Source organism: Microcaecilia unicolor, chromosome 5 (assembly GCF_901765095.1).
Source record: "Microcaecilia unicolor chromosome 5, aMicUni1.1, whole genome shotgun sequence".
Taxonomy (NCBI): domain Eukaryota; kingdom Metazoa; phylum Chordata; class Amphibia; order Gymnophiona; family Siphonopidae; genus Microcaecilia; species Microcaecilia unicolor.
In genome coordinates, this window is record NC_044035.1 from 347,318,818 (window position 1) to 347,337,983 (window position 19,166).

The following is a 19,166-nucleotide window of genomic DNA, read 5'->3' on the forward strand; positions in this document are numbered from 1 at the left end:
CAACCACCAGCCCCGGCACAGACCGTATAAGTCTGCCCAGCACTAGTCCCGCCTCCCAACCACCAGCCCCGGCACAGACCGTATAAGTCTGCCCAGCACTAGCCCCGCCTCCCAACCACCAGCTCTGCCACCCATTCTAGGCTAAGCTCCTGAGGATCCCTTCCTTCTGCACAGGATTCCTTTATGCACATCCCACGCATGTTTGAATTCCGTTACCGTTTTCATCTCCACCACCTCCCGCGGGAGGGCATTCCAAGCATCCACCACCCTCTCCGTGAAAAAATACTTCCTGACATCTTTCCTGAGGCTGCCCCCCTTCAATCTCATTTCATGCCCTCTCGTTCTACCACCTTCCCATCTCTGGAAAAGGTTCGTTTGCGGATTAATACCTTTCAAATACTTCCTAAAAACATCTAACAGCGCATTTTCAATGATATAGCTTCTTCAACAGTATAATGTTACTTAATCGGTAATTTGGGTAAAACAAAGGACTAGCCATAAGGCTCTGTAAAACGAGCCTCTAAGGAGAAATATTCTTAGCTAGCAAGAAATAAATGCCGTAGGAAATAATAAACCTTTAAGGAAAGGTGTTAACTTAAATATAACCACCCCTAAAATGCCAAACTCAATTCCCACGATTATATTACCGAACAGTTCTAGTGTGTTAAAGGCCTAATTACACAAAATGTGGTACTCTGAAATTCTGCTGCAGTCAGAGGAAGACTAAGAATGAAATCTACCAGTATAAAACAGAGAGAGAAGACACTTCTGGTGATGTCACACATCTCGAACTTTTCTTAACCTCCACTTCCCTAATTGCAAAGGCATAAAATACAAGGCGCTGCACGCATCAACCTTTTCTTACTTAAGCACGCAATTCTGGAATATACTACCACGCAACTTGAAAACAATCCACGAACTAACCAACTTCCGCAAACTACTGAAGACTCATCTCTTCGATAAAATTTACTGTAAGGAGCAATACACATGAAATCCACACTCACTATTCCAGAAATACACCAATACATTCTTTTCTGAACTCTCATCCCCCGTAATCTCATCACACTTAAACCTTCACTCACAGAAAATGTTATACCGAATGCTCTTTTGCTAAGGTTCTATCACCCTACCAATTTCCCGTTGTCTCTTTCCATTGTTCTTTTCCTTGTCCTATTCCCTAACGACACCTCGACTTTGTCTCGCTTAACTTCTCACAATGTAATCCATAACTGAATTGTAACAAATTGCATTTCCATTATTTGCAATGTATTGTAAGCCACACTGAGCCCGCAAATAGGTGGGAAAATGTGGGATACAAATGCAATAAAATAAAATAAAATAAAATAAATAAATAATAACACAAATGCCTCAGGTGAAAGCTCCGAGACCAGATAATAATACCTCTCCCCCAGTGGGGTGCAGTCAAGGCCTTCGAGGGATTCGGTGAATCCCCAGCCCTGCCCTGGTCTGGTTTTGTTTTGGAAAACTGCAGCAGCATCACTCTGTCTTTTCTCTCCCCTGTCCTCTTACCCCACGCCCCAACACACAGATGCAGCGCCTCTACTGTCTGCCGCCCCTCCCCCGGAAAAGCACAGGCTGGGAATGCATCTTTCTATTTCTCTGGTGGTGTGCTACATGCAAGGCTGGCTTCTTGAGGTTTCAGTTTAATTTCTGTCTACATATTGCTATGCCTACTTTGTGATTACTTATTCTGTATTTGGTATCTGTGTTCTGTTTGTGTAAGTGGGACCAGCTCAATTTTCAGTACCGGTACTAGGGGTTAGAGCACCAGTCTTGCAATCCAGAGGTGGCCGGTTCAAATCCCACTGCTGCTCCTTGTGATCGTGGGCAAGTCACTTAACCCTCCATTTGCCTCAGGTACAAACTTAGATTGTGAGCCCTCTTGGACAGAGAAATATCCAGAGTACCTGAATGTAACTCACCTTGAGCTACTACTGAAAAAGGTGTGAGCAAAATCTAAACAAATATTTGAGATTCTACATGAAATGTTGCTATTCCACTAGTAACATTCCATGTAGAAGCCTACCTTTCCAACGTGGCTGCGCAGGCTTCTGTTTCTGTGAGTCTGCAGACTCACAGAAACAGAAGCCTGCGCGGCTGCGTTGCTGATCTACAAGGGCAGGCTTCTACATGGAATGTTGCTAGTGGAGGAGTAGCCTAGTGCTTAGTGCAATGGAACATGGAATGTTGCTACTATTGGAGATTCTACACGGAATGTTACTAGTGGAGGAGGAGTGGCCTAGTGGTTAGAGCACCGGTCTTGTAATCCAGAGGTGGCCGGTTCAAATCTCACTGCTGCTCCTCGTGATCTTGGGCAAGTCACTTAACCCTCCATTGCCTCAGGTACAAACTTAGATTGTGAGCCCTCCTGGGAAAGAGAAATATCCAGTGTACTTGAATGTAACTCACCTTCAGCTACTACTGAAAAAGGTGTGAGCAAAATCTAAATAAATAAATATATGGAATGTTGCTACTATTGAAGATTCTACATGGAATGTTGCTACTATTTGAGATTCTAGATGGAATGTTGCTAGTGGAGGAGTGGCCTAGTGGTTAGAGCACTGGTCTTGTAATCCAGGGGTGCCTGGTTCAAATCTCACTGCTGCTCCTTGTGATCTTGGGCAAGTCACTTAACCCTCCATTGCCTCAGGTACAAACTTAAGATTGTGAGCTCTCCTGGGACAGAGAAATACCTAATGTACATGAATGTAACTCAACTTGAGCTACTCCTGAATAAGGTGTGAGCAATATCCAAAAAATAAACAGATAAAGGGTTGACAATGTAGATTCCAGTGGGGTGTTTACTTCAAGGAGAAATTGAATAAAGGATATTTGAATGGTACCAATTTAAATTGAGAAGTTAATAATTTAGTAATTTATGAGAAAAAGTAATTGGAATGAATAGCTCAGACTGTTCTGTTTTTCAGGTTTTATCATAAACCCCCTGAAGAAGCTTATTTAGGCTCATTTTCGAAAGAGAAGGACGCCCATCTTTTGACACAAATCGGAAGATGGGCGTCCTTCTCACAGGGTTCATCCAAAACGGTATAACCGAAAGCCGATTTTGGACGTCCCCAACTGCTTTCCGTCGCAGGGACGGCCAAAGTCCAAGGGGGCGTATCGGAGGCGTAGCGAAGGCGGGACTTGGGCCTAAACACATGGACGTACTCGACCCATAATGGAAAAAAAAAAGGGCGTCCCTGACGAGCACTTGGATGACTTTGCCCGGTCCTGTTTTTCTTACGACCAAGGCACAAAAAGGTGGCCGTAATGACCAGGTGACCACCAAAGAGAATCGGGAATGACCTCCCCTTACTCCCCCAGTGGTCACTAACCCCCTCCAACCCTCAAAAAACGTCTTTCAAAATATTCTTTTGCCAGCCTCAGATGTCAAACTCAGGTCCATGACAGCAGTATGCAGGTTCCTGGAGTAGTTTTAGTGGGTGCAGCGCACTTCAGGCAGGCGAACCCAGGCCCATCCCCCTCCCTACCTATCACGTTTGTGGAGAAAACAGCGAGCCCTCCAAAACCCACCAGAAACCCACTGTACCCACATCTAGGTGCCCCCCCTTCACCCATAAGGGCTATGGTAGTGGTGTACAATTGTGGGTAGTAAGTTTTAGTGGGGGTTGATGGGCTCAGCACACAAGGTAAGAGAGCTATGCTCCTGGGAGCATTTTCCACTACAGTGCCCCCTAGGGTGCCCAGTTGGTGTCCTGGCATGTCAGGGGGACCAATAACCTAGAAATGCTGACTCCTCCCACAACCAAAGGGCTTGCATTTGGTCGTTTCTGAGATGGGCGTCCTTGGTTTCCATTATCGCCGAAAACGACCAAGTCTAGGGACGACCATCTCTAAGGACGACCTAAATTTCAACATTTGGGTGTCCCCAACCGTATTATCGAAAACAAAAGATGGACGTCCATCTTGTTTCGATAATACGGGTTTCCACGCCCCTCCATCAGGACGTTTTGCGAGGACGTCCTCAACAAAACTTGGGCGTCCCCTTCGATTATGCCCCTCTTTGTGGAACACAGACTGTGTTGGGGAAAGGGAAAGTGTGAAACACTGTGTGACTCACTTGTCTGTTGGGAGAAGAGGTCGCCCAAAAGAAGTGGATCTCCCATCATCTCAACGAACAAGTTATCTTAAGTTTAGGTTTTTTTTTTTGGGGGGGGGGGGGGGGGGGGAGTTTGTAACAGTCTATTAAATTAAAAAAAAAAAAAAAAAAAAAAAGAGGAAAATTTTTTTGGGACTTTAGTATGAAAAACTTTATTTCGGACTTATATGTGCTATGATGGGATGGTTGGTCGCCCCTTCCAAATAGGGCACCTGGTTCTGAGCACATAAAATATATTTTATTGAAATATGTAATGACATATTATTTAAATAAATTAGGTTATAGGGAGTGGTGGAAACCTTGACAATTTAAAACTTGGTGTCAACCTGGGTCAAGCATGTATATAAATATATTGACCCCGATAATTTATTTGACAATTTTATATTTAGCAACCTTATATTTTGATGCTCTACGTTGTTTGGGCTGCTGAACCGCTTTTGCTGTTTTTGTGAGAGTGGGAGGTGCTATGTTGATACCGTTGAACCTCTCTTGTTATTTGGCATATTTACTGAATCCCCTCTTACATGGTGCTGGTAAGTATGTCTGAGCCTGAATCGGGTCATAAGTCCCATATAGATGCAACAGTGGCAGAGTCGGGGGTCAACAAAGCAGGCAGGAGAGGTTGGATGCTTGAGCTAAGCAACATACGTCTATAAAAAGCTTTGTCCTCAGAACTTTGCCTGAAGCATACAACCGGGCAGACGATTGCTCGAACAATAGAGGTCCACACCTGAAAGCCAAGTATACTGGCTAAATTCAGCAATGTATTTGAATAATAAATTAAAAATTGGACACTCTGCTGTTTCAGAACTGTGACTGGGGGGGGGGGGGGGGAATTATACAGTACATAAAAATCAATGATACTAAATGGACCCTGTTTGAAGACTTCATCAAAGTTTCAGGATTTGCAGTTATGAGATTGTGGGTTTTGAGGGATTTTTTTAAATCCAATAATAGATATGCTATTAGTTTGAGGTTGCTTGGTACCAACGGACGCATTCTTCTGGCAAATACTTTGGTTACTGATATTGGAATATTTAGGGCCCTGTTTACTAAGCCGTGTTATAAGCGCGTTAGCGTTTTTAACGTGGATTAGCCGTGTACGTGCCTGCAATATCCCTATAGGCGCCTACACGGGTAGCGTGTGCTAATTGTAGACGCATTAAAAACGCTAATGCGCCTTAGTAAACAGGGCCCTTAGCTTGCTGCCTTTGTTGTTGGGTTTTTTTTCTTCTTAAAACAAATCTCTATAATAAGGGAAAATTAAGGGGGCGGTGAGTTGGTGTAACAATGGATAGAAGAGCAGGAGAGACTAGTGGGAGACCTGCAGAAGACAATGGTCTATGTCAAACATAACAACCAAAACCTGTGTACTAAAGTGGAGGACCTGGAGAACAGGTCATGCTGAAACAATATTAGTATTCAGGGAGTCCCGGAGATAGAGAAATATAAAAATATGACCAACATGGTGGAAAAATTCTGCAGCGCTCTCATGGTTGAAGGAGGGTGCACAGGTCTCTGAGTTTCGGGAGGTGAAGATAGATTGGGCGCACTGGGCCTTGGGGCCAAGGTTTATAGAGAAGAAGAAAACAATGGACTGAGTCTGATCTATGATGACCATAGCTTGTAAGATTTCGATCGTATTATGCCAAGATTTGTCACAAATAACTCTACAGAAGCATGGAAGGATTATATAACATCTAAAAAAGGAAGGGAATCTGCTATAAGTGGCCTTGCCCCTTCAGTGTTTTGAAGATGATCCAAGGGGGTAAATAAGAAAGTAAGCACAGTAGTGGAGATGCAGAAGTTCCTGAGGAAAGAAGTTTTCAACTTGGAGGAGAGGCTTAGGAATACGGATCCCCAGTAAAAACTGGAAGCTTTCCGCAAGGGAGGCCACGTGATTGCAGCAGCAGCTAACTGACCCCATGGGGGGCAAATCAGCAAATACCAGGGCACTACAGTGCAGACAGAAGATTAATTTGAAGCTGTAGTGTCGCTGGGCAACAAGTTGGCCATTAACAACGGCTGCAGTTTTTGCACTGTGGAGGTGGAAAGGATGACCTGAGTGGGCTGAAGTGGTTGATGACTCTTCTAAAGACAGTTTATGTATTAAGCTTATACGAGACTCTGAGAAAAATGGAAGGGGGAGGAGGTGCATGGGAAACAGCCTCACTGGGAGGGGGTGGAAATAGAATGTGGAGGTATTCATGCATGCATGCATGTATGACTGTAGAGTGATGGGGAAGGAAGGTGGGATGAGATCACTGGTATGGGTGAAGACAGCAGGGTGTGGGAGGGGGGACATGGCAGCTGGAAGCAGAGGAGAATATGCCATAATGGAGACAGTGATTCTATGTAATGAGTATGGAGGGATTAAGCAGTGGGCTGACAGCCAAGGACTCAGGGAGAACCCCTTTGGGAAGTGGTTGCACAGCAGGAGAGGAGAAGGAATGCTGTGGAGGTGATGGATAAAGTGTGGGGAGGGTTAGGTACACATAGAAAGAAGCCAATGACAGACTCTACTGTGCTAAATTCTACTGAAATAAACACTTGATCTCTAATTTCATGTTGCTTCTTTTATTATCTGTTATGAGGATCTGAAGGCGACGACACAGAGTGACAAGGCGGTGGCCATAGCCAGAAGGATGCTAGGCTGTGTCGAGGAGGTGTTGATGCCCCTGTGCAAGTCGTTGGTGAGGCCCCACCTGGAGTATTGTGTTCAGTTTTGGAGGCCGTAAAAAGATCTGAAGTGGTACAAAGAAAAGCTACAAAAATGGTATGGAATTTGCGTTCCAAGATGTACGAGGAGAGACTTGCTGACCTGAACATGTATACCCTGGAGGAAAGGAGAAACAGGGGTGATATGATACAGACGTTCAAATATTTGAACGGTATTAATCCGCAAACAAACCTTTTTTACGGAGACGGGAAGGTGGGAGAACAAGAGGACATGAATTGAGGTTGAAGGGGGGCAGACTCAGGAAAAATGTCAGTATATAAGTATTTTTACATGGTGAGGGTGGTGAATACTTGGAATGCCCTCCTGTGGGGAGGTGGAGGTGAAAACGTTAATGGAATTCAAAAATGCATGGAATAAGCACAAAGGAATCGTGTTCAGAAGGAATGGATCCAAACAAGCTTAGCGGAGATTGGGTGGCAACACCGGTAATTAGGAAGCAAAGCTAGTGCAGGGCAGACTTCTACAGTCTGTGCCCTGAAAATGGCAAGGACAAATCAAGGTCAGGTATACATATAAAGTAGCACATACAATGAGTTTATCTCCTTGGGCAGACTGGATGGACCATACAGGTCTTTCTCTGCCATTATCTACTATGTTGCTTTGTTAAAGATCAATGCCCATTATTCATATTCAGCCGATTAGTAAAATATGTTATTGGGTACAGCTAATATAATTCTGATCTGCATAAAGAGTGCTCTTTAGAATCTTTCAATAAAATAAAGATCCCATTTCCTATTAGGGTGAATTCAAAAAATCTTGCAAGGAGTTCCGTTGAGTAAATACACCAAAAGGAAAACCTACCTCCCTTAATGCTGTAATGTTATTTCAACATTGTGGCTTCCCTTTAGGCTTCTAAGATCTGCAGTGTCATAGCTGACTTAATCTGGAAAGACATAAAAAAAAGTGGTTTATTGCAGCTTCAGGAAAATATGCAGAAGTACAGGTACATTCTCACCATGGCGAGTACTTGAAATCAGATGCCCTAGCTTCATTAACCACTAGGCTACTCACCCACGAGGGAGTAGCCTAGTGGTTAGTGCAGCGGACCTTAATCCTGGAGAACTGGGTTCAGTTCCCACTGCAGCTCCTTGTGACTCTGGGCAAGTCACTTAACCCTCCATTTCCCCTGGTACAAATAAAGTACCTGCATATATTATGTAAACTGCTTTGATTGTAACCACAGAAAGGTGGTATATCAAGTCCCACCCCCTTTCCCTTACCATCCTCCACATCCACCCAAGTACCAGAAACTGTTCAGCCCTTCTATTAAAAAAATTCTTGCGTACTACTGGCCAGAACCCTTGAAAACAGAGCTTTGTGAACTGTGGGTTGTGACCCCAAACGGGGTCATGAAACCTGCATTTGGGGGTGTGACCTGGGTGGGTGCCCCATAGGATGCCAAAGGTCTGCACTGCCCATGGGTCACAGCAGGGCCGCCAAGAGACTGGGGCCCCGCCCCCCAAGGACGTCGTTGTCGCCGCCCCCCTCCATCCACCACAGGGCCCCCTGAATTAAAATCATAGCGCCTCACCTCGACCTCGCTCGGTGTGAAAGAAGAACAGCATCGGCAGTGAAGGCCCGAAGGGAGCCGATCTGCAGACTGCCGCGCTTCTTTCACACGGAGCGAGGTCGAGGTGAGGCGCTATGATTTTAATTCAGGGGGGCCCGGCCCGGAGGGGGACGAAGGGGGGCGGGTGGAGGGGGCTGTGGCGCCGGGCCCCCCTTGGAGGCCCGAGCCCGGGGAATTTTGTCCCCCCTGCCCCCCCCCCCCTCAGCAGCCCTGGGTCACAGGCTGTCTGTGGGCATGTGAATCAGCATCGTGGCCACAAAAAGGTTTGTGAGCACTGTTGTAAAATGCACTCTCACAATTAATTCAGTGAAAGGAGGAGTTTAAAAAAAAATCTGGCTGCATTTTCTAACAAAACTCCTTCAAATGTAGAGACAGATCAATTTTCTTCTTCCTTTATACAAAGAATGGAAACCAAATCTCTCACCTCACCTTTCTTCAGCCTCTGAGGGGTCAACAACTATTCAGAGGTGAAGGATGAATTTATCATATTAAAATACCCACATACAATACAAAGTTTTAGAGAAAAAAATTTTCTGGCAATATTTCATTCTAATTGCCTATATATTAGGAGCAAAATGATATTTTCAGAACTGTTTTGATTAATAAATAAAAAATAAAACAAGTCTGCATTTGGCCAACTAGAGAGTCCGTCATCAAAAGCAGCTTCTACTTTAAGAACCCACTGTACACGATAAAAGCCAGAGAACTAATGCATCATTAATTCCTTTTAAAAAAATTCCAGTAATTCTACTCTCAAATACAAGAAACTCTTAGTAGCACATATAACTGGGGAGGAAAAACAGCAAAAGGAAACCCGCAGATGAATACAATACACTGAAACACTGAAATGCAGAGCTGGCTTTTATATAAGAACATAAAAAACCATTATACTAAATTAGACCCAAGGGCCATCGAACCCAACATCCTGTTTTAACAGAGCCCAGTCATTGGCAGGATCTCAGAGAGATTCCACAGTGCTGACTCATCAATTCATGAGAAGCCATTATCTGCTTTCAAGGAAGTGTCTTAATATAAGGAAATTCTGATTTGGTTACCTGACAGCCCAAGGAAGTGCAATGTTTAAAAGTGATTTTCATGGGCAAAACACTACCTTTTTTCCCCAGGAATTGGATGTGAAAATTCCTCCCCACCTCTCAGAACTGGTGAAAGTACCCATGGCAAACAAGATAGGGTGAGGTCAGGCAACTTCATTATAAAAACACTGTGGGCGCTTTCCTGACGGGATTGTCACATCAAAGCAGGGATGGAAGCACATGTGCCCTACAAACCGGCTTTCCTGAAACTGCCCACGGAATCACATGAAACCTCTGTATGGCGTTTTTCTTTGCTTGCATAATATAGACATAAAATACAGGTGTGGCTTCATTATCCCCCTAAAGATGTTTATGCTTATTCCACACTTGATAAACCGCCTTTCCGTAGATACAGTCAAAGCGGTTTATATATATACTATTTTTTGCAGGTACTTTTCCATCCCTAATGGGCTCACAATCTAAGGTTATTTGTACCTGGGGCAATAGAGGGTTAAGTGACTTGCCCGGGGTCACAAGGAGTTGCAGTGGGAATTGAGCCCAGTTCCCAGGATCTCAACCCACTGCACTAATCATTAGGCTAGTCCTCCAACAGAAATCTGGACATGAACTAGTGTTTCATCATGATATTAAATGAAAATTAAATGAACTGGTAGTACATACTGGTAGAACACATACGTGCAGGACGTCAGACTCACAGAAACAGAAGCCTGCGCGGTCGCGTTGCTGATCTGCAAGGGCAGGCTTCTACATGGAATGTTGCTAGTGGAATAGCAACATTCCATGTAGAATCTCAAATAGTAGCAACAGAATCTCAAATAGTAGCAACATTCCATGTAGAACATTAAATAGTAGCAAAAACAAATTCAAATAGTAGCAACATTCCATGCAGAATCTCAAATAGTAGCAACATTCCATCTAGAATCTCCAATAGTAGCAACATTCCATGCTGAATCTCAAATAGTAGCAACATTCCATCTAGAATCTCCAATAGTAGCAACATTCCATGCTGAATCTCAAATAGGGAAAGGGAACTGGGACTTGATATACCACCTTTCTGAGGTTTTTGCAACTACATTCAAAGCTTGCTAGCCCGAATCAACAGTTAAACACAAATGCTTCATGTACTTTAATTTCTTCAGGACTCCCCTACATCTGTGCTCTACTAGAGTTTGTTTTCTCATGTTGTGGAAATAGGAAAGGGTCTCTAGGACTTTGTTCTTTTCAGACTCTGCTCGTGGACAAAGCCCTGCTTTAAAGCAAACAGCCAGAGACCAGTCAGGTGCCAAAGGAAGCGGACATTTCTTTCCTGAATTATTACTGAGCTGGAACTAATTTAAGCGATCGAGTGCTGAGTATACATATTCCCCCAAATTCTACAAATGGGGCACAAGACTGCAAGCGCCCAATATGTGCATGCAGAACACGCCAATTAGTGCCAATAATTGGGTGCTAATAATCAAGTGCACTAATTGGAAACAATTTGACTTTGTTTGTTACATTTGTATCCCACATTTTCCCACCTTTTTGCAGGCTCAATGTGGCTTACATAATACTGTAAACAGCATTAGCCGATTCCACTATGAACAAGGTGATATTGAGGTACATGTACGGTAAAGACCATTGGGGGGAACTTAAGAGAGGGAGAGGAAGGATTAAGATATGTCATAGTAACATAGTAGATGACGGCAGATAAAGACCTGCATGGTCCATCCAGTCTGCCCATGACAAACTCATATGTGTATACCTTACCTTGAATTTGTACCTGTCCTTTTCAGGGCACAGACCATATAAATCTGCCCAGCAGTATTTCCCGCCTCCCAACCACCAGTCCCGCCTCCCATCACCGGCTCTGGTACAGACCGTATAAGTCTGCCCTCCCCTATCCTCGCCTCCCAACCACCACCCCCTCTTCCCCCCAACTGCTCCGCCACCCAATTCCAGTGACTTTGTGTGTGCATTTGGCTAGGTGGTATATCTATTCCAGCAATTCAGCTCCAGGTGATTCAGAATGCAGCAGCAAGACTCATAGAAGGTTGCAAGCGACATGACCACATCACACCATTTTTGCAAAAACTTCATTGTCTACCAGTACAATACAGGGCTAAATTTAAAACTCTATGTCTGATCTTCAAGGCCCTGAAAGGAAATGGCCCCAAGTATCTGAAGAATAGGATGATCCTCCACACACCGCCGAGGACACGAAGGTCCTCCCAAGGACTTTCACTAACCACACCCTCTCCAAAAGACATTACACGATGTGATACCCCCAAGCGAGCCTTCTCCAGAGTAGCCCCCACTCTCTGGAATGCATTGCCTGAAAGGCTCCGCTTAACACAAGGCTACCTCTACTTCAGGAAGCAGGTGAAAGCTTGGCTCTTCAACCAGGCCTTTACTGGAAGAAGTAACTAAGTCGTTAGTCTCACTCACATACACAAGGATTGATACAGGCTACACATACTGCAGCGGGACATGTTTATCCACTCCTACCCTAGCTGAGATCATATTTAACCATCTCTCTGACCTCATGTGCAACTTTCTTCAAATCAGTCACCTTACTTTCTAATTCTTCCTATTTTCTTACTCATCTATATGTTACAACTTTGCCTTACCCTTCATTACCAATTATAATGTTCCATTACGTGTTGTGTTGATGTTGCTAGTATACCATGACATTCTTTGTATTGTTATTTGAATATTTTTACTGCTGTAATTGCCTATTGCTCATGTTTGATCCATTCTTACTGTACATCGCCTTGAGTGAATTCCTTCAAAAAGGCGGTAAATAAATCCTAATAAATAAATTTCTATAAAGATGCGCTTGTACATTTTTTAGTGCACAACTGAAAAGGGGGCATTGCCATGGGAGGGGGAGGGGCAGGTCAGGGCCGTTTTATTTATTGAGATTTGCTACACCGCCGTTAACTAACCTACAGATCACAGCAGTGCACAATGCTAAAAAATTCACATAAAATCAGAAAAGGAAAGGAACTACAATTTTGAACAGGAAAGTTAGCATTCAAACTGAAGAATAAAGTCAACAGAGCAAAGGAGGGGCTGACACGACGTGGGAAGGGCAGTGGCTCGCAAACCTGGTCCTGGAGGCACCCCAGCCCGTCACATTTTCCGGATATCCACAATGAATATTTATGAGATAGATTTGTGTGCAGTGGAGGCAATGCATGCAGATCTCTCATGAATATTCATGGTAGGTATCCTGAAAACCTGACTGGCTGGGATGCCTCCAGGACCAGGTTTGGGAACCGCAGGGGTAGGGTAAGGGTAATAGAGGAGCAAACCAGAATCTAGGTAGAACTGAAAGCCTTATGGAAGAGCCACGTCTTCAAAGCAACTCAGTACTACAAAATCCAGGAGAGCCACACCCGAGCGATCCTTTTACTAAGCCGTGGCAAAGAGTGGCCTGTGCTAATGTAGGCACGTGTACTTGGTGCGCACCAGGTCAGTTTTTACCATGTCTATGAAAAAGGGTTTTTTTTTCAATGGGCCGGGAAAAGGACCTGCGGTAAAACTGAAACCAGCGTGTGCCTATTTAAGGCCTGAGCCCTAAACGCCACCCATTGATCTAGTGCACATGGTATGAAATAAAAAAATAATTTGTCCCGGCAGTATGGGCAAGCGCAAAATCTGAAATTACCCCCAGGGGGGTGCGCTAGCCTGGCAGTGGTCTCGGTTTGGTGAACGCTGCATGCGCGTAGAGCCTACTGTGCCTTTGTAGAAGGGCCCCTAAATTAGGTTTCAGTTGCAGAAATCCTCAATCCCAAAGTTGGAGCACTGTCTATAGAACAGCGATCAGTGCTCATTTTTTTTTTTTTCAGTGCCCAAATTTCAGTGCCATTTACTGAATCTAGTCCATTACTACTGACTGCGTCAGCCAGTATCCATTTAACTCAGGCCTAAATTAAACGGTTAACTTTCATTTAAGGCCTCAATATTTCTGCTGAACAGTTCCCGGCTCCACCTTCGCTCCTCTAGTAAGCTGGCCCCAAATTAAAAGATGCTATGAGTTAACCGGCTAGATATCTATTTAAATTTTTCACAATACACAGATAGGGAATTATGGGCCCTGTTTACTAAGCCACGCTAAGGGTGCGCTAGCGTTTATAGCATACGCTAATCGCTAAAGTTACCCACAGGAACATATTTAACACATTTAGATCCCACATTTTCCCACTTAGTTGCAGGCTCAATGTGGCTTACACACAGGGTCGTGCCTAGGGTCTCTGGCGCCCTCCCGCAGACCATCAGTTGGCGCCCCCTGCAGACTATCAGTCGGCGCGCGCGCCCCCCCCCAGACCTGCCTGGCTCCAAGGCACGTGAAGAGTTGGGCGGTGCCAAAGAGCCGAGCGCTGCTCCCCCAAGATGCCGTCTGGGGCGCAATGGAGGAAATGGCTGGGTTTGACCTGAGCCTCCTCCGCTCCATCCCCGATTCCCCGGCACTTTAAATTTACCTCTCTCCACCCCCGACGTCTGCGCAGCGTCAGTGAAAGCGCTGCCTGTCTGACGTCTCTCCACCAGCCTTCCCTTTGCCCGTTCGTTCCCTCTGTGTCCTGCCTTCTTCTGACGTCATTTCTTTGAGGGCTGGACACAGAGGGAACAAACGAGCGAAGAGAAGGCTGGTGGAGAGACGTCAGACAGGCAGCGCTTTCACTGACGCTGCGCAGACGTCGGAGGCGAAGCGAGGTAAATTTAAAGCGCCGGGGAATCGGGGATGGAGCGGAGGAGTAAGGTCTGCTGCCCGTCTCGTCTTCCGCCAGGGTCGCTTTACTCATACTACCCCTCTCAAGACCCTTCACTGGCTCCCTATCCATTTTTGCATCCTGTTCAAACTTCTTCTACTAACCTATAAATGTACTCACTCTGCTGCTCCCCAGTATCTCTCCACACTCGTCCTTCCCTACACCCCTTCCCGTGCACTCCGCTCCATGGATAAATCCTTCTTATCTGTTCCCTTCTCCACTACTGCCAACTCCAGACTTCACGCCTGGAAGTTTCCCATCCTTGGCCACCTTTAAATCTAGACTGAAAGCCCACCTCTTTAACATTGCTTTTGACTCGTAACCACTTTGTAACCACTCGCCTCCACCTACCCTCCTCTCCTCCTTCCTGTACACATTCATAAGTACATAAGTAGTGCCATACTGGGAAAGACCAAAGGTCCATCTAGCCCAGCATCCTGTCACCGACAGTGGCCAATCCAGGTCAAGGGCACCTGGCACGCTCCCTAAACGTAAAAACATTCCAGACAAGTTATACCTAAAAATGCGGAATTTTTCCAAGTCCATTTAATAGCGGTCTATGGACTTGTCCTTTAGGAATCTATCTAACCCCTTTTATTTGATTTGCTTACTTTATTTTTTATCTATTAGATTGTAAGCTCTTTGAGCAGGGACTGTCTTTCTTCTATGTTTGTGCAGCGCTGCGTATGCCTTTTAGCGCTATAGAAATGCTAAATAGTAGTAGTAGCTCGACAGCACGGTGCCCTTGAAGGCAGGCGCCCCCCCTGCGGCGCTTACCGCGCTTACTGTGTTGGCACGGCCCTGCTTACACAATACCATAGAGGTAGGCTCCGATTCATTAATACATAGTACAGTAGTAAGCATGTAAGAAACATCAGTATAAAACAACAAAGAAATAAGAGGGGGTGGTGACAAAAGTCCAATACGATCCATAGTTTTTCTGTGTCGCAGGAAGTAGAAAGTTAATTTGGGTCATGGGGGTAGGCCTTCTTAAACAAGTTGGTTTTCAGTAGTTTCCTGAAGTTAAGATGGTTGTGGATAGATCTCACGGTTTTGGGCAAAGCTTTCCACAGTTGTGTACTTATGTAAGAAAAGCTGGATGCGTAAGTTGATTTGTATCTAAGTCCATTGCAGTCTGGATAATGCAGATTTAAATAAGTTCGTGATAGGCTGGTACTGTTTCGGGGTGGCAGTTTTATGAGGTCCAACATGTATCCACCATAAATAATCCTGTGGACAAGAGTGCAAACCTTGAAGGCAATATAGGCGACTCTAGCGTTTAGAGCATGCTAAAAACACTAGCACACCTTAGTAAACAGGGTTCTATGTGTTTACCAGCTGCTGGCAGATACATAACAACACTTGCCAAATAAATCGGTCCAATTATTTATTAAAAGTCTCATCGTACAAGGTGCTGGAGAGGATAATATGGCTTCACAGTGCTAACTGCTTCCTTTATCCTGGGCCACTATCTCGTTACAAGTTTCCTTAAAAGCTTCAGTGTGATACCAAAAATGCATTTTGTATTTCTTTTTAAATGTAGACATATCACAGCCATTTTTGGGAATGCTCTTTCCTACATTATTCCTTCGGGACTCTTTTACTAAAGTGCTTAGGTGCCTAGGTAGAAAACATTTTCTATTTTCTACCGTGTGATGTTTACCCGGCAGTAATTGGCAGTTTACATGCGCTGGCTGCTTACCGCCCGGTTAGCGCAAGAGACCTTACCGCTAAGTCAATGGGTGGCGGTAAGGTCTCAGGCCGAAAATGGACGCGCGCTGGTTTTAATTTTGCCGCACCTCCATTTTCAGCCACAAAAAAAAAAATGCCTTTTTTTCCAGGCGCACTAAAAAACAAAAAAACCTACACGCATCCAAAACAAGCGCCTACATCAGTGCAGGTCACTTTTAGGCGCGTCTTAGAAGAAGGGCCTCTTTGTTAGTTATTTGGGTCATTATAAAAAACATAATAAGTGAGACTCCTGGCCACAGTCTCGCAAGAAGGAAGGAAAAAGAATCCATGTTTTGGCACAACACACAAATACATGAGCTGAGTCAGTACTTGATTTTTCCTTTACTTAAGCCAGACTTACGAACATCAACTCCCTTTGCATGCACAGTACTCTGGCTAGAAGCTTAAAGGCACATCCGACCCCAGATGCTCAGCATTTCAGGTTTACTGCAGCACTGAAGTTTCACTTTCATTCAGAATCATATTATGTAAAGCGAGCTCATGCGTCTCGAACCTTTATTCAATTTAATTTTGTACTCAAGTTTTTCAGTCTAATGGAAAGACAATGGCCTTGCTTTGGCAAACGTCCAGGAGACTCTATATAACCACAGAATGTCACAGGTTCCTGGGTTTCAAAAAGATTATTTTTTTTTTTTTAATTGAGCAACCTCAAGATGCCATGTGCTTGCTGGAAGAACTGCTTCCCCCTCCTCCCCCAAGCTAGGTATTGTCCTGTTCTCTCAGACTACAAAAAAAACGGGAGCTGCTTTCTATTGGATATTCTGCAAGTAATTTTTAATATTCATTCTGAATATCAGAGGGCCGTTTACTAAGCTGCACTAGAGGCGTGTCAGCATTTTTAGTGGGCGCTGTGCAGGCGCCCACAATATTCCTATGGCCGTCTACACAGTGTGCGCTAATTTTGTGCATCCGCTAAAAACGTTAGTGCACCTTAGTAAACAGCCCCCTCAGTTTGTTAAATCTGTGAGATCTAAATAGCCTTGTGGATGTGATTAGGCTTGCCATAAAATTTATGACTGCTTTCGGAAACAGGGATTTAGTGTAAAGTATACGAAGGGTCATATGCTGGATGGACCTATTGTTTATTCATGAACTGGGGTTAGTTAATTATTTATACATTCATTCCAGCTGAGGGAAGGAAATGTTTCCTGGATTGGTGGGGGCTACAGACTTGAGAAAAATAAATAAATAGTCTTCCACAATATTTCTATTTCGATATTTAGCTTGTCATCCCAACAAAGCCCAGAACAGGCTTATAGATACAGTTTGAAGATACGTGTCACTTTTTGGCAACGTTAGTGCTGCAGCTATTTCAAGGAAAAATTGTGAATGTCAAGTATTTTGAATAATTTTAGTGCTAAGTAAAGGGCACGGTTAAAATTTTGCACTCAACAAAGTAAGAGTAATAAGGGAGTTAAAATAATATAATTAGAAAAAGACTTTGGTCGAGGGAGGAGGTTTCTTGATCTATTACAACAGTTGCTAAAAGCTTATTACTCGGACCGGTCATTGACGGTGCTAGTTGAAATTCTTTGCGACGATTGAGATCTTTTTCCTCCTGTTCGGAGTACACGGGCCATTTGTAGTTCACTTTTGGGCACTATTTTGGATATAGGTGTGAATGTTACTAGCCAGCTTTCTACGTGGTACAGATATTAAGAAACATACACAGATTTCCTTAGATCATTACATTATCTGTTTCAACATACCCCCCCCCCCCTCCCACCTCCCAACACGCACAGGTCATAAAATGTTATGCACATCAGTAAAGGAAATTTAATTTATACTAGATTCCTAGAGGTAACGGGTCAAAATAGATTTCAATTCATACACACTGTAAATTCATTAATTTTATCAGTACTACTACTACTCATCATTTCTATAGCGCTACAAGGCATACGCAGCGCTGTACACCATACATGAAAAAGACAGTCCCTGCTCAAACAGCTTACAATCTAAATATGGAATGTTGCTAGTGGAATAGCAACATTCCATGTAGAATCTCAAATAGTAGCAACAGAATCTCCAATAGTAGCAACATTCCATGTAGAATCTCAAGTAATAGCAACATTCCAGAATCTCAAATAGTAACAACATCCCATGTTCCACTGCACTAACCACTAGGCTACTCCTCCACTAGCAACATTCCATCTAGAAGCCTGCCCTTGCAGATCAGCAACGCAGCCGCGCAGGCTTCTGTTTCTGTGAGTCCGTACGTGCAGGACGTCAGACTCACAGAAACAGAAGCCTGCGCGGCCGCGTTGCTGATCTGCAAGGGCAGGCTTCTACATTACTACTACTACTACTTATCATTTCTATAGCGCTACAAGGCATACACAGCGCTGTACACCATACACAAAAAAGACAGTCCCTGCTCAAAGAGCTTACAATCTAGGTAAGACAGGCAGAACAATTAAGGGTAAGGGAATAAGGAGGTGAGGATAAGGACAGGGCAAGTGAGTAGTGGTTAGGAGTCAAAAGCAGTGGTAAAGAGGTGGGGCTTTAAGTTTGGACTTCAAAACGGCCAAAGAGGGGGCTAGACGTACAGGCTCGGGAAGTCTATTCCAGGCATGAGGTGCAGCAAAATAAAAGGAATGGAGTCTGGAATTAGCAGTAGAGGAGAAGGGGACGGATAAGAGAGATTTATCAGCAAAACGAAGTACCCGAGGGGGTGGGGGGGCGTAGGGAGAGACAAGAGTGGAGAGGTACAGTAGGTCGCTGAATAGCACCAACCCACGTGATTGGAGCAATTACATCAGTGGCCTAACAAATTATACCTGGGACATTCCTATTCTGATCAATTAAAAAAAAAATTGATGCAAAGAAACCAGACATAGTGGTAAAAGAACTGCGTGATAAAAGAGGTATGGATGCACGTGACTGACTATTCTGTGAATCACATGGACAGAAAGATGATCTTCAAGTACCAGTCAGAGACCAAGAAAAGGTAGCAGAATGATGCAGAAATATTTCCCATCATATTTGGTGTCATAGGCCTGATTAAAAGCAATTTCCAAGCACACCTCGATAGGTTCCTTATATGTATTACACCCTATGAACCCCAGAAGGAAGCTCTGTTCGGCATGATGCAAGCACTACAGTAAGTATTAGCAGTAAAATTTGAAAGACTGAGCTCATACTCCACATACCACAG

General features: G+C 44.2%; 1 protein-coding gene across 2 annotated transcripts in view; it reads right to left on the reverse strand.

Moving 5' to 3' along the window:
• The window catches only part of ZDHHC7 (zinc finger DHHC-type containing 7), a 141,081-nt gene that overhangs the window by 56,864 nt on the left and 65,051 nt on the right, over window positions 1–19,166 (reverse strand). For both annotated transcript variants that reach the window (XM_030204538.1, XM_030204539.1), the window contains exon 2: window positions 7,683–7,764. The gene's annotated coding sequence lies outside the window, so the exon portion shown is untranslated. The remainder of the gene's footprint in view (window positions 1–7,682; window positions 7,765–19,166) is intronic.